Genomic DNA, 6,000 nt, shown 5'->3' with positions numbered 1-6,000 from the left:
GGAGATGGGTAAGGAAAGAACAGGAGATAGAAAGGGGAAGAATGCAAGGCAAGGGCAGAGAGAAGAAGAAAGTGGGAAGGAAATAGGAATCAGAGGACAAAAGTGAGTGAAGAAATGGAACAAAATGAATAGAGTGAAGACGAGAGTGAAGAAAGTAGGAGAAAGGGATGAAAAGAGTTATCATGAGGTAGTTTAAGTGCTAGCGTCAGCCATCAATTACAGTAAGTGGTTAAAATCTTCACAAATCTGAACAGACTTGTGGAAAACCTGATAAAACCTGTGCATTTTTCAATAGAACTGATCTGAAGGGGCCCAACCCAGACCAGATCTGAAAAGATCTGTTGGTAATTAGACCCAAAAAAGTTAGAGAGATGAACAATGGCAGCTGAGTAATACTCTATCAGTTCACAAGCCGTATAACAAATGACAAATAAAAAGTCAAAGAATTGTTCCATCAAAAACAAATCTCTAGAAATAATTGAAAGTTCTACTGTCACTTGATAAAGCAATGATAAAACATTGTGTTGCAAACCAGGAGATACACAAGAAATAGTCATTTTCTAACCGATTAAATATCTGTGAATCACATTCATAGATCCAAGACCCATGGCAGTAAAATGAGACCCAACCCACGAAATGAGAATATAATTTCAACCTCTGATGGCTCGATGTCCTCAAACTGTTTGTATTTGTGTGTGTGTGTGTGTGTGTGTGTGTGTGTGTGTGTGTGTAGGGGGGGTGAATAACGTGAGTCACTTTGGACAAATGTGTGTGCCATGATGCTAGGTATGCAACCACATCATTTGAAGTAGATACAATAGGCTGTCCACTACATTGGAAGATGTATTTGACCTCATGTAAAAAAAAATTGTATTCTTATATTAAACCACTCTTAATTTTTTTTCCACAAGTCTTGTTCTTATGAATGTTCCAAGCTGGATTCAGAAACTTCAGAAAATTGAACGTTTCAACTTGATAAGTAGGGTGCATGTTTGGGATCATTAACATAATTTAACGCCACCAAATTACTGTGTATGGCTGTTTGTTCCGCAAGATTTATTTGGCAAGTTTTCCTCTCAAACATGTCACACAAGATTGAAAAGAATTTCACACTGGAGCTTCAAATAGTGGTGTCAGAAATCAGCAGATGATCATATGAATTTAACAGTGTCAATCGTATTAGAGGACCTGTCATCTTGGTACAGACATTAAGACAGAACGCTGCAATTAACATGCTGCAACACCAAGTACTAAATTGTAAAGTTGTCATGCTAAAAAATGGCAATAAAATCTTGCATTTCAATGAACTGCTGTTTTTCCCTAAATTGAGAAAGGCTGTGTGTCTGTACATGTGTATCTGTATGTGTCGTTTTAACACGAATGAATTATATTCACACCTATGGGGAAATACCAAGTAAGATAAAACTGGTCAATGTCACAATTTGCCCTGAGTCACTTGTATGTGCCACTTAACAAAACATTTGTTTGTCAAGTGGTTCTTGCATGAGGCTTATTGTCAGGCCTGGAGATTGCTGCTTATATAGTATATATAGAGTTCATTGTATGATAAGGTTTCTTTATCAACACACCCAGGAATTCTGTATATTAGCTGTAAATGTAAGATTTTTGTTTCTTGCATTTGTTGAGTTCTTTCTTTATATGCTGATCTATGAAGGTTGCCTGCACTTGCTACAAAATGGATCTCCACTTGATGCTGATGTTCCTTTTACAGTAACTTCTGTTCCTCCTTCTTCTGTATTTTCCTCGAAAGATTCTGTGCAAAAAACGCAAAAGAGACAAATGTACTCTTCTTCACCTTATAATATAAAATGTATTTCCACCTTTCCATCTTCCATCACCAAAATCATTCCTTTGATCACCATTCTCTCTTCTTCTATCTCTCTGAATTGCCACGTAACCGTGCACAAAGTAGGCAAGTCTTTCAAAGATACTGTAAGGTCTCACTCTCGCTGAGAATCCGTTCAGTTTTTCATCTGCAAGTAATAATTGAATTGGGCCAGTTGAATGGAAACTCAAAATCTTGACCATATTTCCTCAACACTGCAAAGTTGAAAACATTTCTACATAATTTGTTGTTTTTCAACCTCAATAGCAGAAGCAGTGATGGTGCGAGGATGCTCTCTGCGAGGCAGCCAGAGCGCGCCAGACTGTGCAGTTTCACACAGCAGTTCTGTAGACATCAAAAATAACAGCCATCCTCCCTGTGCCAAAGGCTGAACCCAGGGGTGACTTCAGCTGACACAGTGATGTTTGTCTGTATATATATCTGCTTGTCAAAGTCTCCTAGAAAATGGCATCTATGCTCTTCCCTATAAGGTGCTTGCCATGACTATAGTATGTGGCCATAAGCCAGAGCAATAAAATGTTGTGCTATCAAACACAGAAGCTGTCATGGTTTGCCATGGCAGACACTTTTTGTTAGTTTGTTTGGACTTTTGTCACTTCCTGTTTGATTTTGTAGTTGGTTTCCTTTTGTGTCTCAGTGTTTTTACTTCCTGTCTTGGTCCTGTTTCTCTGTGTGGTGATTGTCTGCCCCGCCCTAATGTGTTTCACCTGTGTTCAATCACCCTTGCCTCCCTTGTGTCTATATAGTCTTTGTGCTCCCCTTTGTCTGTGTCTGTTCGCCTGTTGATCTCTGATTTTTCTTCAAGCTGTTCATGTCTGGTTTGTCCTCAAGCTGTTCATGCTGCCTGTTCCGTCAGCTGTGGTATCTCCTGTGTCTCTGGTTGTTGTTCCTTGTGTGCCCTCATGCTTCGGTTTCCTGTTCTGTTGGTTCACCCATTTTGTAAGTTCTTCAGTTAATAAACATGTTTGCACCTCATTACCCTGTGTTGGCTGCGTTTTGGTCCAGCCTTACCCGCACCGTGACAGAAGCATTGTTAGCATACATATATGGCTCTACTGTAACTGAACATTGAAAATATCAGTATCTAGCACCTATTGCTCCACTGAACTCGACAGCTGGGCTAATCATTATTTTTACACATGGATTTGGTTTTCTGGCATAGAAATCCTTGGTGTTGATCCAAAAGAAGATATATTTGTGGTTTTAACAACCAAAAACCATCACAGTGTAGTTTTATATCTCCTCTTGCAGGCTTCTCTATGGAACTCTAGTAACAACAGGTCAGTGAGCCAATCAGAAGAGAGGAGGCAGAGGAGACTGAGTGAACCAATAAAAAATAGCAGATTTCAGGTAATCATTCAGAGAAACCAAATCCTGCAAGTATGGATGGTGGGCCCAGGTGGGCGGGGCTTGGGGCATGGTTGAGGGTGGGGACTGCTTTGTTGTGACATCACAAAGTTCTAGAAGTCCTGACAGCTGGTTTTAAGGCTCAGTTTGTGAACACAGGCTGTGTGCATTTCTCTGTGGACTGAGGCTTTGATACTTTCACAGTATTAATATAGAACCTAGACCTGCTTTATCATCAAACAACATATGGACATCTACCTTTATACAATATAGGACCTTTAAAGCTGCACTTGTTTTTATCAAAAATGGTCTGATAAACCCATGGTAAGCTCACCACCCAGGACTTAACGGGAGACAGACAAAGTAAGCAGGTAGCTGGTGAACATAGTGGAGCATTTAGCAGTTAAAAAGCCACATATTTCCCTCAGGAGTTACCAAACAGAGTCAACAGACAATTTTGTACTAAAGATGGGTTCAAACCAAGCACAAAGTTTTTTTCCTCATTTCCTTTTGCGTTGAAGTGATGTTATGGAAGTGGAGATAGTTGCTAGTAGATTTTGCTGAAACATTTTTCACTCACACAGAGACATCATTAACATAAATCCACGTTGCCCTGCGTGAACACCTCACTTCATGTGCTATCTGAACACAGCATATATTTGTCAGGTGAACAGAAACATGATTCCCATAAACGCTAATTTCACTCCATGTCTGATAAATGTAATAGACAATTGTTTCATTGCACATTCAGAATATTAAATTTTTATGGTGATTATGCGTCAGTGCTGTGTTTTGACATGTTCTGCTGCTCCTAAGTCGACAAAAAAATCAAGTAACATAGCTTCGACAGTATCGTATCATGTAGATCTAATTAACATCCATGCCAACAGAGCGAACTCTCCCCAGTCCTAAGGAGACACAAAAGCAAAAGGAAGGTGCATTACCCCGATTTACCAAGTGGTGTCTTGTAACTAGAGAAGCTTGTGTCATCGTACATTCAGTTTATTTTCAAATAAGAAAATTATGAATGAATGATATGTGATGAGGACATTAACACAGATAAATGCATTTTCTGCTTAACTGTAAGTCACCATAGTCGAAATAAGATTTTTGTTGCATATGAAAAAATAGATAATGTCCTCCTGAGTCTGTGCTGTGTCCATCCTGCACTTTGAGTTAACACACAGAGAGCAGTCGTAGCTCTAAACAGTGGGGAGGATCTCAGACACAGAGGCCCCATGTATTTATCTGCATAATTACCACTGTCTCTTCCTCTCTGTCTGTCTCTCCGGGTGTCTCTTTTCATCACCATCTATCATGCAACCCTCTTCCCTCTCTCTTCTCGTCCTGTCTACATTCTGGACTTCTTCTTTTGTCCCTACATTGTCTTGTGTTATCCCTGCCATCATTCCTTCACTTTTCCCTCCATGTGGCTAGTTGCAGGCTGCAATCAGACAGCGGGATCTGCCCCTTGTGACTCTGTCTGGTTGGCTGGCAAACTGTCTGCCTGTGTGCCTTTTAAAAAGCCCATCATCCACAGTTCAAAATCTCCCTGCCTCTGCCTCCCTTTCTTCTTCTCTGTTATCTCTCACTCTTTCTGCCAGCTAGCTGTCTGTACAATGAGATAGGTATAAAATCTAATTCACCCTGCTGAAACAAGTATTAAAGTTCCCAGTAGAAGTGCTTGACTCTAATCCACAGGCTGTTAGGATGGCAATGGGCTGTGTTAGTGTTTTAGCTGGGGTGTGTTACGTGCTGGAGGCAACAAAGAGAAACACACTTGCCAAGAAAGAAAGTTGCCGTGTTTATTGTCGCCCTCAGCACTTTATATCCTACTAAAAATGTTGACGGTTTTGCTTTGATGTATCATATCAAATGAGAGAATTTATTGCTGTGGCATCATTCCCTCAATATTTGATATTGTAAGTATTTTATCAGGTAGAAATTGCAACTATTCCCTGGTTCAAGCTTCTCAAATGTGAAGACCTGCTGATTTGTGAATTTGTGAAAACCATTTGTCCCAATTTTCAGATATTAGAGTAACCAATTGATCGATTAATAGAAAAAACTAATCATTATGAAGCTGTACCTTGCTTTTTACTCATTTACATTTCTTGCAGTGACACAAAGTGTCCATATATCTCCAAATGTCATGAGCTAAAACAACAATTGTATTTTCATTCATTTTTCAGCTAATCCAGTGGAGTTTTAATAATTTAATAGTTTAAAGGAGCTATTTGGAAGTTTTGCCAATGCTACATAGTCAACGTTAGCGTTAACAGCTGTTTACTTACCAGTCTAGAAGAGACGTTGTGAGTTCAGTATCAATTTATTTCTATCACTCAGAGGGAGTATTACCTTTGGGAGTATTACCTCTTGTATTGTAAACACAAGAATGGCAATAGTGAGGTTCTCAGCAAGACTTATAAATAAGCAGCTGTTAGTGCGAATGTTGGCTATGTAGCACTTACAAATAGCTATTTTAATAATATACAGTAAGTGTAGAAGGAGGAGAATTTTCTCAACCCTTAAAGGAAAATACAGAGAGCAGTTTGTTATTTAAAACACTCTCATTGATATAAATAGGGTGTACAACGCAATAGCACCAAAATCATCATAAAGTCGAATCAACACCTCTTTAAAAAGCGTTACTAAAAAACTGAACATTATTACCTTCATTAAGTTAGGATTTTAAGAAGCTCCCCTTTTGCAAGTTTTGGATTTATTTCATCCATTACTAACTACTAGCTCACCAGGAGAGAGAATTTTCTAATAAAGTTACATTT

Source organism: Seriola dumerili, unplaced genomic scaffold (assembly GCF_002260705.1).
Source record: "Seriola dumerili isolate Sdu_G_001 unplaced genomic scaffold, Sdu_1.0 BDQW01000161.1, whole genome shotgun sequence".
NCBI classification, from domain to species: Eukaryota; Metazoa; Chordata; class Actinopteri; order Carangiformes; family Carangidae; genus Seriola; species Seriola dumerili.
Note: the sequence above shows the minus strand (reverse complement) of the source record.